Source organism: Canis lupus, chromosome 22 (genome assembly GCF_011100685.1).
Source record: "Canis lupus familiaris isolate Mischka breed German Shepherd chromosome 22, alternate assembly UU_Cfam_GSD_1.0, whole genome shotgun sequence".
Lineage (NCBI taxonomy): Eukaryota > Metazoa > Chordata > Mammalia > Carnivora > Canidae > Canis > Canis lupus.
Genome location: NC_049243.1, coordinates 37277082 through 37296918, shown reverse-complemented (window position 1 = coordinate 37296918; position 19837 = coordinate 37277082). Strand labels below are relative to the sequence as shown.

Below are 19837 nucleotides of genomic sequence, written 5' to 3'. Positions count from 1 at the left end.
AAATAAATATCAGTTTACAATAAGTGATTTTGTGTTATCTCTCAATCTCAATTTTTATCTCCTATAGAGAAGGAATCTATTCAAATTGTATTTAATTTGGTGTGTAGTATTTTATATTGCAGATACTCTTCTTCCAAGTCTTTTTGTTAACTGATAACTTTCTATTATTCACAGTATAATTTTTGGTACTAAAACTGTTCTATTTTCTATGTATACTTGTAATCACTCTGCAATATTAAGTGTGTTTTCGTGTTTTACAAGAGTAATAACTTGATGTAGAAGAGTCATGATTCACCAATGTCCAGTTCTCTATTAATTTTGTGCATAGGGCAGTATCATTATGAAATTAGAGTGGCCAAGTTTTTCTCTCTAATGAATCACCAACAAAAGTGCACATTTCACATTCTCAGTGAAATATCTCTGAATTATAAATTTTAAAAAATGCAAGTCCCTCCTGTTAAAGCCAAGAAAATTAAGGCCATTCCACTTTAAGTTCAGCATTAGCACAAGTACAGCCATCCCAGGCCCCTGTGAATAAGAGCTGAACTTCACCTTACTTCAGTTACAGGAAGAAAACAGCTTACAGCTTAACGTCCTAGACAGCCCCATATTAGAATAAGAACAGAGCCCAAGCCAAGGGCAGGAAGCCCCTATTAGTATAAGAACAGAGCTCAATGCCCTTGAAAGCCCCATATCAGAATGTAAACAGAACTTGAGGAATTGCTCCACCCCTTCTGGAGGTCCCCTAGACCAGCCCTTAAAACTAAGCTGAAACCCACCTCGGGGTCCAAGTCCCTGCTCCGCTGTGTCGGGTACACATGGACCCAAGCTCGAGCTTGCTAATAAACCCTCGTGTGTTTGCATCCGTGTCGGCTCCTCCGTGGTTTCTCAGATCCGCAATCTTGGGCACAACACCTCCCAGCCAACAATCTCTATGACACTCTGATTTATTTTCTGTATTTGTTGATATTTAGCAGTGTATTTATGTAATTGTTATAAGCTCTCTCATGCTCTGAAAGGTACACATTCGAATGTAAGATCAACAAGGCAAAGTAGTCCTTCAATTTTTTTAATTGAATTCATGTTTAACAATTATAGACAACATGCCCCCACTTCCCCCTGCCCAGGCAGCAGGAGAGTGGTACAAGAAGTGGGGCATATGTCCCTCTTCAATTTTTCTACTGATTTTTTTTCTTTCCTTTTAGGTCTAGGATAATACTTGGAATGTAGAAAGTACTATGTAAATTAGCAATAACCACTGGGGAAAGGGATGTGATTAGGTAGGAATATGAGGTTTTGCCAAAATATTGGACACACATATATATATGTGTGTATATGTATGTGTACATGTGGATATATATGTAAATATACATATACAAACACACATAAACATTTATGCATATATAAACACATTATATATGTTATTTGTACATTACATGTTACTATATATTAAATGTACAAAATACTTTTTATATAAAGTATACCATATATGAATGCATAAAATTCTAGTTTCTCTCTCTCTCTCTCTTTCACACACACACACTTGTTCTTGTGTGCTTGAGTTTTCATATTATTGCTCCTTAAGTTGTTCATTTACATTACACATATTTTTATATATGGTGTAGTTCATTAAAAGCATTAAAGGAGTAAGTATAGTGAGGGAAATAATTTAAAGGGCTTAGATGAGAAAGGAATAATATTAAGCCACATAGAATATTGCAGTTTAAGATTTCAGAGATTGTGTATTTCTGATTACAGTAATGTATCGGTATGGCAATGAAATATGAAGTTAAAGTGGAATGCAATAAAAATTGCTTTAGTGAATTAGTTGAAGGATTTGTGACACCAGATTTAATAGGCTGCCTACAGCTCTTGACATCATGAAGGATGATGGCAGGTTAGTCGATTGGAATAAAAGTGTCACTCAGGAGCCCGAACTAATTTGGAAAAGTAACCATGAGTATGGTAGAGTCATCAGATTACTATAACTACAAAGATATTGAAATTCTGCAATGTATTTTTAATAACAGCCTTAAAATCAACACATGTTTTCAGGTTCCTGTTATTTACTTTACCTCTATTTTTCAAAGAATTGAAGTTACAGAAGCTCCTACTTCAGGCTCTGTCCCCTCTAGATTCCTAACACAGCATAGGCATGAAGCAAAGTATTACTGAAATTCTAATTTCCCTTTCCTTGTCCACCACCCAAGCATGAAGAATTCAGACTCCTAAAACAATCCACAGAGTTTTCTGATTGCGTTAATGGAGAAAAAAAAAGCACCATGTATATTGATTGACATAAGATTGACATTATTTTCCTATAATCATGACCCACATGTCATAGATAATTTTTACTTTGTGATGACACAGACTGATCTAAATCTTTCAAATTCTGACTTGCTGAAAACAATTTCACATGACTGACCACGAGATTCATACCTATTTTGTTTACCTGTTTCTCCCTACTCAGAAGTATTATTTGGGCAACAGACCTATTACTCATTCCATGATTGAGGTTACTGTGCCTGATTTCTAAACATGTCATCCCTTGCTATCTTGTTTTATATGATTGAATGTCTAATTGGTTACTTCTTTTCCATGATCCTGACTTCCAAATCCATTTCTATACATCATGGATTAATTATTTTCTCTGAAGAAATAAAAGCTATTGTTACCAAATAATGTTTCATGTATTTGGAAACAAGCATTATCTTTACATAATATTTCCCTTCCCTGTGCTAAATCTCATTTCTTTGAATTTTCCGTTTTTGGACAGATCTTTTGATCTTCATTATCTTTCACACATTATCCTTGACAGACAACACTTCACAGAAAGAAACAAACTAAAACTATGCTATAGTCCACCTTACTCTACACATTGAGTGAAGAGTGAAAATTGCATACATTTTTAGGAATTGCAATACACTGATGGACCCTCTGTCAACAAGAAGATCTATTTTTTACATGTTAATGTTAAACTGTGTAATACTCATTGTAAAATTTAGTGGTTTTACTCACTGAAGCATAAGCATAATTTTTTATTATACTAGTCAACTTATATTTAACCTATTTTTCTAGATGCTCATATTCTTTTAGGACCATGACTAAAATATATAATATATATTCCATTGTCCTTGCTCCATGAAATCCATAAAGTAGGTCAGTTCCCCATGTATAACTTTAACCTAATAAACTATTAAAAATAGTGAATGAAGCATAAACTTATTTAAAACATAACTCTTAGAAACAAAGGGAACTCAAATTTAGACTGAAAATAAGACAAAGACATTGAAGGAAATTTAAGTATGACCTGACAGTTTATAAAAATCCTAAGGGCCACTAGCTCCTGAATTTGAGTGGAAGAAGAAAAAAATTTATGACAAATGGCATGGCCCATCAGTCATAATTGATTTTTTTTTTTATTTATTTTTTTAAGACTGTGATTTAATTCTTAGTATTGGCTGATAAAGGCAAAAGTTTTGAGTTATTTTTTGGTTACTCAAATTTGAAATGTTTACTGGAATAAGAGAGGTAGCAAACAGGAACTAGCTAGTGCTCTAATTGCTGAGTAAAAACCTAGGCATTTAAGAAAAAGAGAAGTATTTGAACTCTAATGAAAATCAGATACAAATAATGGGAAACAGATTAACAAATGTTGGAAGAAATGGAAACTTATAACTGGAGAGGACTAGGGGATCAGATTGTTAGTAATTTTCTGGGGAAGAAAAGTCAGGATTGTTCCCTTCTGTCTTTAATGTTGTGACTCTGATAGCCTGGAGCTAAAGGTATGACAAAGTCATTCATTATGAGGTCAAAGCTGAAAATCTGTCCCAGATTGTGCTCACAAACTTCAGCTCATGCTTTCAAGGCTTTGGGAATGTTCATGCTACCCAAACCCCCTAAAATAGCGTAATGTATAAATGTAAAAGTGATTTCATTATTATGCACCACTGGCCCAGGATCATGTAATCCTAGAATCTTACCAGATTTATTCATATCGAAAAGGCAGCAAGCCCATAGAACCAATAGGTAGGGTATGCTGGATTATTACTACATTGAAATAACCAAGAGCTTGAGGGTGGCTGTACTGCAGTGTCCCGTGTTATTTGTGGTAGCAAGGTAGTAACACCATGACCATCAATAAGAAATAAACAGCATTTAGTAAAATATTGTATACTTCCATACAGAAACAAATATCTTTAAATTTTATAGCTCAATGCCAAATATACAATAGTAAAACTATGAAATAAAACATCCATTATGTATTTTGCACACATACAAATGCATACTTAAGGAAATTTGAGTATGTAGAAAGTAGAAAGTAGAGTAAGTGTGTATGGCAGTCCTGGAGGGGTGGAGGGAAAAACAAAAGGAAATCAGAAGTAATAGAAAAACTTAAAATCATAAAGTATTTTACATGAATCTGTGAATATGATATATTCTGAACTTAATAATAAAATAAATTAAACTCTGCTTCTGTAGCCTAAAAATTTAAATTAAAAATATAGTCTCATAGAAAAACAATTAAAAAAAGAAGTTACCTCTTTTGGGGAAAAGTATTACATCAGCATACAACATTGAGAATTGGGAATTATGCATTGTTTGTATTGATTCTGTCTTTATTCCCAAGAATAATTATTGACCTACATATGGTAAAATAAGTAATATTCTGAAATAAGTTACCTGCAAATGGGATAACAAGATTACAAAGAATGCATAACTATGACAAATGAATGGAATTATTTCACTGCAGAAAATATCCCACTAGATAATGAATGGAATTATAAATAAATTTGGCACTCTATCCAATTAATTTTTAGACATTTGCTGAAAATAATAGATAAAAAGAATAGCAAGCAACTGCACTTCTAATTTTTAAAAGAAAAAAATGTGTTTTTCAAATTAGGAATTAGTAAATATAATGCTTTATCATTCAGGAAAATTTGAGAAAAAATTAAAATAGTCTAACTTAAATCCTTTTTAAAAGAACATAATGATTTCTGGAAACCAGATTAAGTTCACTAAGACTATCATAACCCAAAATATCACATTTCATAATTTGATAGGATTCCAGACTCATAAAAATTATAGATATTGTGTTTGAACTGTTGAGCTATGCAATTAGAAAATAGATTCCTAATATTATCTTGATTTCTACTCCTAGTCATATTGGAATAAATGAGATAAGATTTAAACTCTTGCCTTAATCTTTTTTTTTTTCCTTTAGCAGGGATTAATCTGAATCATTGTCATATGTTAAATGATGCATAGCACATGAAAATAATCTATGAGAGAAAAGAAGTGAAGTGATCTCTCTGATTACTCAGACTTAGCATCTAGATGCAGCTTCCATGCATCAGTGCTGAGAAACAGCTGTCAGTGCCACTGAATAGAGAAGATAAAGATTTGCATCAGGGAGGCCAAGGTGGATGCATGTATCTGGGCATGTCTCAGAGAAAACAACCCGAGGCCAAGGATAAAACCAAAGGAAAGTAGTAAGTCAAATAAGTCCCAGAGATTCACAGGTCTTGTAAGAGACTGCTTTCACATTTCAAACAGTGAGAATTATAATACGCAGTGTATTAGTTAATACACCCTCACATGTGTCTAAGCTTGGTAGTGGGACTAAAATACCTTTAAGCTAAAAATAAGCAAGACCTCTAAGACTTCACTGTAATGAAGCCTAAAAGCCAATCATAACACACACACACACACACACACACACACACACACTCAAATAACTTTGTATCATATGTCGGATATCATTTAAAGGAATGCAACAAAATTCAGCATCTAATAATATAAAATTGGTAATTCCTGGCATTCAGGATAGAACTATCAGGGACACAGAGCAGCAGGATATTATGACCCATGATCAAGAAAACAAAAACCCAGTCATTAGACACATAAAAATTAAGTGATGATATAAATAGAAGACAAGGATATTAAAACATAATATTCCTGATATGTTCAATAATTTATAAAAAATTATCTTTGATAAAGAGAAATGTATAAGAAAATTCAAATGGAACTTCTGGATTTGAAATATGATGTATCTGCAAAAAAATACAATAGATGGGGACACCTGGGTGGCTCAGTTGGTTGTGTCTGACTCTCAATTTCGGCTCATGTCATAATCTCAGCGTCATGAGATCGAGTCCTGTGTCAGGATCTGCTGTATGCATGGAGCCTGATTAAGATTCTCTCTCTTCCTCTCCTTCTGTCCCTGCTTCCCTTCCACACTTATCTTGCTCTTTCTTTTTCTCAAAAACAACAACAACAACAAAATAGATGAAATAAGAGATTAGACACTGCAGAATAAAAATATTAGTGAACTTGAAAATAGAGCACGGGAAGAGCTTCAGTGACTTGTGTGACAATATTATACAGTCTTCCATATGTATAAACTGAAGAGGAAAAAATTAAATAATGGCTAAATGCTTTCCTACAGTAACAAAAAATATAAATCCATAGATACAATAATTTTAGTGTGAATAACTTTCAAATTATGAAAAATGAGAGGAGTTAGAAAAAAAGATTATATACCATAGAATTTACATAATGTAAAAATATTGTTTGAATAAGTAGATCAATGGATGCCCTAGATTGGTGGATAGTTTTTATTTTTTTTATTTTTATTTTTTTAAAGATTTTATTTATTTATTCATGGGAGACAGAGAGAGAGAGAGAGAGAGAGGCAGAGACACAGGCAGAGGAAGAAGCAGGCTCCATGCAAGGAGCCCAAAGTCAGACTCGATCCGGGTGTCCAGGATCCTGCCCTGGGCTGAAGGCAGCGCTAAACCGCTGAGCCACCTGGGTTGCCCTGGTAGATGGTTTTAAAAGGAAATTGACTGTCAAGGTAAATGAGACAACTTTCTACAGTTGTAGAAATCATATGTAGTATGATTTTATGGTGGATATTACTGTGTATATTTGTCAACATTAAAGAAGTTTGTGAATTTTAATAAACTTAAATGATGCCCAATGAAGATAATCTTAAAGAAATTATTTGGATTTATGAAATACAGGAAAACATTATTTAGGAGATTTCTAGGTATACATGTTCTACCAACACTGGGCCATATCTCATGAAATTTTGACATTAATGGGGTATTCCAATTTTATCTAATGTAAAATTAAAATGATCTGACTGTATTATTTCCCAATTTTAATATTTCTAAATTTTCTAGACTATCTTCAATTTATCACTTAAGTAGATGTTCATATGGTTATATGAAAAGAAACAGGTAGTGTCCATGCTTCAGAAAAATTAGATGTCCAGTGCTATATGGACTTTGATAATTAAGTTATTATAGCTGGAGTATCTCTCTCTGTTTCTAATTGATTCCAGACATATGGATAGTAGAATTGAAACAGGGACAATTTTTTAATTCAAACATATTGCCATTTAACTTCAGACTCACTTATTGGGCCTAGGATGTACAGAGCTATAACATTTCTGGCTTATAATTTGGGCCCCAACAAAGTCGTAGTGAATTAGATTTCAATTTAATTAAAAGAAAAAAAGATTTCAATTTAATGCTTAGAGCAGTATCTAGCATGCAGACATTTGTTCAATCCTTTATCATCCTTTTTAAAAAGATATTTATTTATTTATTTATTTATTTATTTATTTATTTATTTATTTGAAACAGAGAGCACAAGTAGGGTAGGGAGGAGAAGAGAAGCAGACTTCCCACGAGCAGGGACCCTAATGCAGGGCTTGATCCAAGGACCCTGGGATCATGACCCTACACCTAAGGCAGATGCTTAACTGGAGCCACCAAGGTGCCCCCTTTATCATCATTTAATCCAATAATCCAATTATTCATCATTCATCATCATCTTAATCATTATTATATTTATTTGATTTATAGTTTTGGACTATGCATACAATTATTAAAATATAAATTCTGATAGTTACATCAGTTTAGATGTCTATATAATTTGCCCTTAAATATCTATGCCTGTGATTTAATCTATAATTATAAAATACTTTGCCATAATTTTATCTATTTTGTTTCTAATAGACAGATAAGCATTTTTTCAGGTTCTCATTAGAGTATAAAAATAGAGCAGCCCAGGTGGCTCAGCAGTTTAGCGCCTCTTCAGCCCAGGGCCTGATCCTGGAGACCCAGCATCGAGTCCCACGTTGGGCTCCCTGCATGGAGCCTGCTTCTCCCTCTGTCTCTCTCTCACTCTCTCTCTCTGTGTATGTGTCTCTCATGAATAAATAAATTAAATCTTAAAAAAATATAAAAATATATAGGTCCCTTGTGGCAAGGGAAACAAAAGCAAAAATAAGCTATTTGGAACTACATCAAAATAAAATCCTCTGCACAGTGAAGGAAACAATCAACAAAAATAAAAAGCAACCTACAGAATGGGGAGAGATGTTTGCAAATGACATATTTGATAAAGAGTTAGTATACAAAATACATAAAAGACTTATAAATTCAATATCCAGAAACCAAATAATCCAATTAAAATTAGGCAGAAGAGGGATCCCTGGGTGGTGCAGCGGTTTGGCGCCTGCCTTTGGCCCAGGGCGTGATCCTGGAGACCCGGGATCGAATCCCACATCGGGTTCCCAGTGCATGAAGCCTGCTTCTCCCTCTGCCTGTGTCTCTGCCTCTCTCTCTCTCTCTCTCTCTCTCTCTCTCTGTGACTATCATAAAAAAAAAAAAATAACAACAAAGAATCTTTAAAAAAAAAAAAATAAATAAAATAAAATAAAATTAGGCAGAAGATATGAACAGACATTTCTTCAAAGAAGACTTTCAGATGGCCAACAGACACATGAAAAGATGCTTGACTTCACATCAGGAAAGTCAGATCAAAACTGTAATGGGGGTGGTGCCTGGTTGGCACAGCAGTTAAGCATCTGGTTTCGGCTCAGGGCATGATCCTGGAGTCCTGGGATCGAGTCCCTCATCCGGCTCCCTGCATAGAGCCTGCTTCTCCCTCTGCCTGTGTCTCTGCCTCTCTCTCTCTCTCTCTATGTCTATCATGAATGAAAATAAATAAATAAATTTTTTTAAAAAATCTTAAAAAAACAAAAACTGTAATGGGATATCACCAGTCAGAATGGCTAAAGTCAAAAACAGAAGAAACAATAAGTGTTGGTGAGGATGTAGAGAAAAAGAACCCTCTTGCATTGTTGGTGGAAATGCAAACTGGTACAGCCACTGTGGAAAACAGTTTGGAGGTCCTCAAAAATTAAAAAAAATAGAATTTCTCTTTGATTCAGGAATTGCACTACTGAGTATACAAAAAATACAAAAATTCAAAGAGATCCGTACCCCCCTATATTTATTGCAGCATTATCTGTAATAGACAAATGATGGAAGCAGCCCAGTGTCCATCGAAAGATGAATGGATAAAGAAGATTTGTTATATTTATATGTATGTGTGTGTATCTGTATACATGTACATACACGATAAATATTATTCAGCCACAAAAAAAGAATGAAATCTTGCCATTTGCAGCAATGAGGATGGATCTAGAGTATAATGGCAAGTGAAATAAGTCAGTCAGAGACAGACAAATACCATATACCATATGATTTCATTCATATGAGGAATTTAAGGAACAAAACAAATGAGCTAAAGGAAAATATTAGAGAGAGAGAGAGAGAGAGAGAGAGAGAGAGAGAAACCAAGAAACAGATTCTTAACTATAGAAAAAAAAATGTTTACCAGAAGAGATATGGGTTGGGGGATGGATAAAATAGGTGATGGAGATTAACGACGGTACTTATGATGCACAGTGGGTGACGAAAATAAAAACTAAAACAAAACAAATGTGATAAGTAAGCCATTAAATCAAGGGTAATGTAATGCAAAATATCATTGATGACTGAATGTTTTTTCACAGAGGCATTTCCAAAATTTTTAGTATAGTCTTCATTAAACAGTATTGAGGATTTTAATGGAGCAGAAGGGAAAAGATTGTCTGGTTCCAAATTGCCAATTGCCATTCAACAATCTTTCTCTTCACTATGTCTTCTGCAGTTCTGTACTCATAGAACATTAAAATATCACAATATTTCTTGTCAACTGGCAAGGTGACAGTTCTGAGGATAGTTGTACAGCCACTGAGAAATTAATTAGTATTATTACAGAGGATTGTATATGATAATTAACAATTAAACTTAAACTTTCAGAATAGAAGATGGTCCTCCCTAGAGGAGACTCTGCATAGATTATTGCTAATGGAAGAACTTAATGAAATTTGCTTTATACACCAGTTACATAATTATGAGCCTTTGCCACAGCCATTACTATTTAAATGTGCTATGGGCATCTGTAACTTTGAATATTAGTTTCTATATAATTCAGTACTAAAAAATAATATGCATTTTATCAACAACATTATGTTGTGTCTATTTTTCAAATTTCCAGAGTAGGTACTATTGTAATATTTGGCCACAGTTATTATTAAATATGTTTGATAAACAAGGGAATGTAGTATAAAAATCAGAACAATTTTTTCCTAATCATATCCTAGTTGATTTTTGAGACACCTGGGACCAGATTTTATAAAAAAACATAACCTCTACTATGTTCAAAGCCATGTTATAAAAGTCATTTTCAAAGAATAATCTAAGCCTTACATAATAAATCTTCTTGGATATTTAGCATTGCATATGTTATTTTTCTATTTTATTTGTGTATTAATATATGGCAATTTCAGGGTAAAGTATATGTTTACTCTGTAATCAGCAACATAAAATCTAGATGGGTTTAACAATGATATGGAGTGGGGATTCTATTTTCATATTACAGTTTTGTGTGCTTGTTCATAATTAATAATTTTAACAAAACTTTGTCCTGTTTTCCTGAAAATTATGTAATTCAGAGTGTAAAGCAAGTGAGAAATTCAATGATACATTTTTGAAATATGGTATTTATACATATTCATTATTATTAGTGAATTTCATAGGTGTAAATTAAGGAAACTAGATGACTCTGATGTCAGAAATGTTATTATATATATTAATTATTTTTGTCATCAGAAGTGTGATTTCACAAACTGTATCCACTGATTTATACTAGTTATTTTTGAAATTTAAATTTCAAAGGTAAAGACTTACTATTGCGGTTAAGCTTTAAAACATATTTTAGTATTGATATAGAATTATTTGGTATTTTTAGTGAAATTACCATATTTTCATTTATTTGGTTTCCACAGTGGCCTGAATGGTCCCAGGCTAATGATTTTCATGGACTTACATAGTCTTCCTCTACACAATATAGGGCTGTCACCATATAGTGACTATACTGCTGAAGAAGTAATAATAAGTGACCTCTTAGACTACATCATAAAAGGCATTACCATTTCCAACTTGGTCTCTTGGATTACTTGTTCTGGAGAAAGTCAGCCACCATTCAATTAAACTAACAAACAAAAATTAAATATCCTCAGAAGTGCAAATAGATAACTGAGAGCACTAGCCAACAGTCAATACTAGTTTTCTGGCTATGTGAATAAATCATCCAGTCCCTGTTAAAGCCTTCAAATGACTGTGATTCCACTGTTAACTATCTGAAGTCCATGAGACCACAACCAAGAATTACATGGTTAAGCCCTTCTCGAGCTACTGAACCAAAAGACCTCAAGATAAAATAAATTATTGCTTTTGTATGAATTGTTAAATTTGGTGTAATTTTTAATGTAGTTCTATTAATTAGGATAAAGAGTAATCAGCTTCATGAGGATATAAAATCTTATTTGAATATTATGGTTATATAGAAATGTTAAGACAGAGCAGATTTTTATACCATTTTAATTTTTACTAAAACTTTTATTTTGAGATCATTGTAAATGCACATATAGTTTGTAAGGAATAATACAGAGAGATCTTGTGAACTCTGTCTTGTTTCACCCTGTAATTACATCTTAAAAATATATATTACAGTATTACAACCAGAATATCAACGTAAAGAACGTTCTAAATACCACAAGGATTCCTCATGTTAGGCTTGGAATAAACCCATTTAAAAACCAAATGTGAATTTTAGAATTAAAAATTTAATAACTAGGGATCCCTGGGTGGCGCAGCGGTTTGGCGCCTGCCTTTGGCCCAGGGCGCGATCCTGGAGACCCGGGATCAAATCCCACGTCGGGCTCCCAGTGCATGGAGCCTGCTTCTCCCTCTGCCTGTGTCTCTGCCTCTCTCTCTCTCTCTCTCTGTGTGTGTGACTATCGTAAATTAAAAAATAAAAATAAAAAAAAAATAAAATAAAAATTTAATAACTAAAATTAAAATCTCAATAAATGGGCTTACCAACAGAATAGAAATGGCAGAGGAAAGAATCTGTGTACTTGGAGATAGAAAAATAGAAATAATAAAATGTGAACAATATAGAGAAAATATACTGAAAAAAATATGAGCAGAGCCTAGGACCTGTTGAAATATAACCAAAGATTTACATCTGAGGCACCTGGGTGGCTCAGTCAGTTAAGCATCTGCCTTTGGATCAGGTCATGATCTCAAGGTCCTGTAATCAAGCCCAGCAGCAGGCTCCCTACTTGCAGGGAGTCTGCTTCTCCATCTCTCTCTGCTCCCATCCCCTGGTTGTTCTCTCTCTCTCTCTCTCTCTCTCTCTCTCAAGTATACAAATAAAATCTCTAAAAAAGAGAGATTTATATCACTGTTAATTGGAATTCTGAAGAGGGAGGAGAGAGAGGATGGCACTGAAAAAGTATTGGAAGAGATAATGGCTGTATCATCTAACTAATTTTGGCAACAGCTATAAATCTACAAACAGCTGAGCAAATCCACATAGGACAAACCTAAAGAACACCCATACACATCATAATCAAACTTCTGAAAAGTAAAGATAAATAAAAAATCTTGAAAGCATAGAGAAATCAAACTTTAAGTAGGTGGGGAAAACAATTTGAAAAACAGTGGGGGGGAGCCCTGGGTGGCGCAGCAGTTTAGCGCCTGCCTTTGGCCCGGGGCTCGATCCTGGAGACCCGGGATCGAATCCCACGTCGGGCTCCCAGTGCATGGAGCCTGCTTCTCCCTCTGCCTGTGTCTCTGCCTCTCTCTCTCTCTCTGTGTGACTATCATAAAGAAATAAAAATTAAAAAACGAAAATTAAAAAAAAAAAGAAAAACAGTGGATTTCTAATCAGACACAATGTAGGCTGAAAGGAATTGCTGAAGTTTTTCACTGACAGATAAAAAAAGAGGGAGGGAGGGTGGCCCTCAACCAAGGATTTTATATACTTTATACCCTTCAAGAATGAAAATATCCTTGGGGCACCTGAGTGGCTCAGTAGGTTGGGTATAATACTCTTGGCTCCAGCCCAGGTCATCATCTCAGGGTCGTAAGACTGAGCCCAGCATCAGGCTACAAGCTAGGTGTGGAGTCTGCTTAATATTTCGTCCCCATTTTAGAGTAAGTAAGTAAGTAAGTAAGTAAATAAATAAATAAATAAAATCTTTTTAAAAAGAATTAAAATATTTTTCTGGCATGGAGAGAAACTTAATACATTAACAGATGAAGGAAAACTAGGAAAATTTGTCAACAACAGACCTATTCAAAAATAGTAGCCAAAAATTTTTATGAAACTAAAGGAAATGATAAAAGAAGAAGCTAGAGCATCAGGAAAGAAGAAAGAATAAGGTAAAAAGTAAAAATGTAGCTAAATACAATCCATTTTCTTTATCCTGTTGGGTTTTCCCAATTATATTTGATGGTTGAAACCATAATTATAATATTATCTAGTATGAGTTTAAATATAGAGAGGAGATTTTTAAGATAGTCATACTATAAATGTGGGAAATTAAAGGATGTAAAATGGTTCAAGGTTTCTATACTTTTCTGAAACTGAAAAAATGTGAACAACAGTAAACCATGATGTTATGTATGTGCAATAGAATACCTAGAGTAACCACTAAAAAGCTCTAAAGTAAGACATATATAATCCCTATAGGTATACTGAAATGGAATTTTTAAAAATGTTCAAGTAACTCTCATTAATATAGAATAAAGAAAACAAAGAAATGGAAACTAGAAAGAATACAAAATAAAACAACAAAATGACAGATTTAGACATACCCTATCAGTAATTATCATAAATACGTATGGCTTAAACATGCTATTGAAAGACAGAGATTGGTAGATTAAAAAACATGATCCAACTGTATGCTATCTATAAGAATTTCACTATAAATATAAGGTAGATTGAAAGTACCTCCTGGGAAAAGGTGTGTCATGCAAACAGTTTTTAAAAAGCACTATTATGCAGATGATATATATCCATTAACTTACTGTAATTGTACTCTGTATCTCAGAGACTTCTTTGAAATCAGAGGATTATGTTCATCTAGAAATGCTTATCAGAACTAAAAGGCAGTTAACATCAGTGGATGAGAGAAAATGTCCAACAAAGAGTATGGATTAATGCTTCAGCTGTCTTCCTTTAGGAGCAGAATTTGGAGTGGCAGAAAACCTGGCATAAATGAGCTGCCAGTAATGTAACAGCAGTTTCAATAACAATTTTTAAAAAAAAAAATTATTTATTTATTCATAAGAAACACACAGAGAGAGAGAGAGAGAGAGAGACAGGCAGAGGGAGAAGCAGGCTCCATGCAGGGAGCCTGACGTAGGACTCGATCCCAGGACTCCAGGATCATGCCCTGGGCCAAAGACAGATGCTTAACTGTTGAACCACCCAGGTGTCCCTCAATAACACTTTTTAAATTGGATTTTCCTTTACCTACTACCTTCTTCCTGCATCCTCAGTTCTCCTACCTAGGATCATGATTCACAGAAAGTACCTGCAGCCAATCCTGGCATCTTTCTCTTCTTTCAGGTAAACATAAACTATCAAAGGTTCTTTTTTCTTAGTGGTATTTAGCTAACTATACTGTTTAATCATTGTAACTTCTTATTTTTTTAAATTATTTAGCTATTAGAAAGTTCTTGATAATCACCAAACTAATAGTTCCCATGATAATTATTATATTTTTCCACATGATAATAGAAACACATTTATATGTCAATTGATATCATTTCAAAATATTAAATATAAAGGAGCTTTGATTTCTATATCATAGCAAAAGCTGAATCAAAAGTAGCATTTGACCACTGTGACATAAGCCAACTTCAATCCATTATTAGTCTAGATAAATACTCTGGTGATATTCTGACTTAAAATTTAACATGTGATCAGAAAACAATTCTAAACTTATTATAAATATTACATTCTTCTTTTAAATTTATTTTTTTAAAATTCAGTTACTTAACATAGAGTAGATTATTAGTTTCAGAGGGAGAGTTCAGTGATTCATCAGTTGTGTATAACACCAAGTGCCCTCCTTAATGCTCATCACCCGGTTACCTGGTCCCCCCATCACTTCCCCTCCAGCAAACCTCAGTTTGTTTCCTATGGTTAAGAGTCTCTAATGGCTTATCTCTCTCTCTCTGATTTCATTAATTCTTATGCAGCTATTATCTTTGTGTATTATACCAACAGGATTAGTTGTTTTGAATAAATGTGTATTTCCTCTTCAGACTGCAGAAAAAAATTAATTCATGCTTTATGTTTAGATTACAATAAATACCAATCAATTTGGCATATAGCATACTGCATATCTCTTTATTTGGTCTCACAAGGGAAATTCTGAAAAACAATACTGAAATGATGAATAATAGAGTTAAAATCCCATTTTTGCCTTCTTGCTGATTTAAAATTAGACCAATGGAAAATACTGAGCCAATAACTTAGGCTGAAGAGTCTTGTAGTTTCAGTTTATCTCCCTTTTATATACCTAAGGTTACAAGATAAAGGATGCATTGGTTCAGGGTAAATGTGCTTTTTATTGCTATTGCAGGATAGTAAGCATTTTTGTTTCAATGATTTTCTGTCATTATGTGAGAGTGATGGAGTCTGTGCCTCATAAAACAGTGTAGATAAAAGGTTTTCTTGATACATTAAGTACCTTAGCAAAAAAAAAAAAAAAAAAGTACCTTAGAAAACCCAATGTTCAATTTCTTTACATGACGAGAATAGGGTGTAGTGGTACCCATAGACCAGAGATCTTCATCAAATTTGATCTGATTTCATGAAAAATGGTAGCACAGAAGTATCTTTTTCCTGACCAAAGAGGTTTGTTTCAATATATACTACATCATAGGGATGTCTGGGTGGTTCAGTGGTTTAGCATCCGCCTTCAGCTCAGGGCGTGATCCCGGGAGTCCCAAGATTGAGTCCCACATCGGGCTCCCCTCCAGGAGCCTGCTTCTCCCTCTGCCTGTGCTTCTGCCTCTCTCTGTGTCTCTCATGAATAAATAAATAAATCTTTTAATATATATACATATACAGTCATATTCCATATACTTTTTAAAAAAGATTTTATTTATTTATTCACGACAGGCAGAGACACAGGCAGAGGGAGAAGCAGGATCCTGGAGGGGAGCTGGATGTGAGACTGGATCTCCGATCCCTGATCCTGGGATCAGGCTCCGAGCCAAAGGCAGACGTTCAACCGCTGAGCCACCTGTCATCCTATTCCATATGCTTTAATAATCGGTTATGTAACCAGAAACCCACAGACTTGAGGTGATTAGCTGGCATTCTGATTAGAAACTCCACATTTCTGAGGTGATTTCTGTTGTGTTTCGGTAATCTTAAAATGTGCTCAACACTAGAGACTTTGATGATTAGCATGACATAAAGAGTTTTTAATGATAAAGTTAATAGCTTCAAATTACTATAAAAGATATTTAAAATTGAATTTCAATCGTGAAATTGGTTTTATTTATGAGTGGCTTATTTTGTATTTTGATGTATTTTGATGTAGTACTTCTCCAATGAAATCCAAGTAAATATAACCTTTAACTACTTTTATCACTAGATCATTAAAGTAGCTGCTCTTTTTTATCCAATTTAAAAATATTTTATATCAACAAAACTAGGCATGTTTTTCAAATCATTGTTGCCTCTAAAATGGCTTGTCAAATTCTAGTCCTGACTCAAGTAGGAAAAAAAACAAAGCATGCAGTCTAGATATGTCAAACAGAAACAATTCAATAGAGAATCTACGATCAGTACAAAACGTCAAGTGCACTGACACTAGATACCGTCCCTTCTCAAAACTCCACAAAACTAAAGCAAAGTCTTTTAAAAGACCAAAACCTCAATGATAGCAAAAGCAGGGAAGGAGGAAACAGCCACAAGCTTTAGAATACACAAAGTAAATGAGTAAATATACAAGTATTTAGATGAAAAAAAAAAAAAAGCCACCACCAGCCTATGAGCGGAAAAAAGATGAGAACTACAGGGATCCCTGGGTGGCTCAGAGGTTTGGCACCTGCCTTTGGCCCAGGGCGCGATCCTGGAGTCCCGGGATCAGGTCCCTCATCGGGCTCCCAGCATGGAGCCTGCTTCTCCCTCTGCCTGTTTCTCTGCCTCTCTCTCTGTGTCTATCATAAATAAATAAATAAATAAATAAATAAATAAATAAATAAATAAATAAATAAATCTTAAAAAAAAAAAAGAAAGAAATTCCAGCTTGGATTTCATTTATAAAAAAAAAAAAATGATGAGAACTACATTCAAATAAAGAAATCTTTAAAATGTTTGGGAACTGGCTGAGTGAAGTAAGTCAATCGGGGAAGGACAAACATTATATGTTCTCATTCATTTGGGGAATATAAATAATAGTGAAAGGGAATAAAAGGGAAGGGAGAAGAAATGTGTGGGAAATATCAGAAAAGGAGACAGAACATAAAGACTCCTAACTCTGGGAAAGGAACTGGGGGTGATGGAAGGGGAGGAGGGCGGGGGGGTGGGGGTGAATGGGTGGCGGGTACTGAGGGGACACCTGACGGGATGAGCACAGGGTGTTATTCTGTATGTTGGTAAATTGAACACCAATAAAAAATAAATTTATTATAAAAAAATGTTTGGGAACTGGAAACCTTTATACTTTGGATCTAGTGGTAAAGAGATATGTAAGGACGATTTGGTAAACTGAGAAGATCCCATCCTGTCCTACAGTGTTGAGCAACTGCCACTCTTCTCTATGCAGACATCTAGATCTTTATTATCTGGAGAGAAAGCCAAGGTTCTTATATGGAGGACACCAATTTGAATTGATAGTCTGAGTCCTGTGACAAAAACAGGGAGATTCAGTGATCACAGACATACTAGATAAGAAATGCAGAGACATCCAGCCCCCTTCACTTTCTTGGCTGCCAAAATGCCAGCAGCGATAACTTTATCTACCTGACATTAGGAGAAAATAGCTTTTCAGTCGCATCTGGCAAGTCCAACAGGAAAGATCTGAAAATATTATGAGAGTTCACTTCCTAAATTTTGTCACCCATTTTCCATCCTAAAGTTAAAATTCAATAAACTCATGCTTTTAATGCATGCCTTTATGAAGAATCTCAACTCCATTAGTAAGGTCTATACTGTGGAAGCTAAAAAGAAAACAAACTAGGAGAAAAATAAGAAAGAAAAAAAATAAAGTTCAGGGAAAATAAAGTTACACTCATAAAAATAAGATGCAAGAAAAAGTACATAGAGGGATTTTTTAAAGTAAATTAAATAAAAACATTTCAATAGAAATGAACAATTCAATAGAAAATTTGGAAAAATAATTATTCCAGAGAGTGAAGTACATGGAAGTTAAAAAAATTTTTTGACAGTATACCCAACACACATTAGGGATCAAGTCCAGGACTTTTTAGTTCCATCTTAAAAATAGGAATTTTAGAAAAAAGAAAAAAGAAAAAGAAAACAGAGAAAATGGAGGTGTAAAAATAAATAACTGAAGAAAAATTCCCACCACTCAAATATATGAATGTTTTAATTGAATATGACCAAAAATTGCCTAGAAGAGCCCCTGAAAAATAAATAATCATACCAAGGCACATCATTGTGAAACTTTAGAACACTCAGAACAGGAAAGGATTTTCAGTGTCTGGGAACTTAGGTAGGTGTAGGAATTTATCCACAGGAACAAAAACAAAATGGCAGATTTCTGAACAGCACCATCAGAAACAATAAGGAAAATCTTACTAAAATAACAAATACACACACGCACATGCACCAAAAGTTGGAGAGGGGAAGTAAAAAGACTCCTCAGCATGACAGGGAACAGAAATTCCAGGATAGATAGATAGATAGTTGATAGATAGATAGATAGATAGATAGATAGATAGATAGATAGATAGATTCCAGTTCTAAATAAAACAGAAATTAAACTTTCATTAGAATAGTCATTAGGAGACAGGCATAACATCAGAAATCTCAGTACAAATTTATACTTGTTAATCCAGAACAGAATACATAGGTAAGCCTTGACCAAATTTGTATGTCTTTGTTTGTCTTATATATTGATAAACATCGTCTCCTTACTTTTTTCTCTGGTGTCTAGAATAAGCTAAGACAATAGTTTCGTCTAAAATCAAAACAAAACAAAAACAATGTTTTGCTTTGATTTACTCCTTAGAGCTGGAGATGAGGCATAGAAAACTTAGAATTACAAAAAAGGCAATTCCCTTGAATCATATTTCTGCTTGACATTCAGACCTGGTCAATTTTTATAAGCTACCAAAGCCAAGTATGCAGTAATCTTCACGCAATCAACTCATTTATTTCCAAATAATGATATTGTTTTCTTCCATAGAATTGTTTCATTTCTAAACAAAGTGAATGTCAATATTAAAATGTTGCAAACAACTTAGTGATAGTTTGAAAATATCAGTGTAATATGATTCTTTTCAATTTATAGTCCAGTAATAGTATGCTACTTTTAAAAATTAATTATTTTATTAGTTTCAATGGAGAACTTAGTGATTCATCAGTT

General features: G+C 34.0%; 1 long non-coding RNA gene across 1 annotated transcript in view; it reads left to right on the top strand.

Annotated features, from left to right (window-relative positions):
- The window catches only part of LOC119865210, a 37136-nt gene extending 19949 nt beyond the window's left edge, over positions 1-17187 (top strand). The window contains exon 5 of the long non-coding RNA XR_005376447.1: positions 16396-17187. This is a non-coding gene — a long non-coding RNA (uncharacterized LOC119865210). The remainder of the gene's footprint in view (positions 1-16395) is intronic.
- The last annotated feature ends 2650 nt before the right edge of the window (positions 17188-19837 follow it).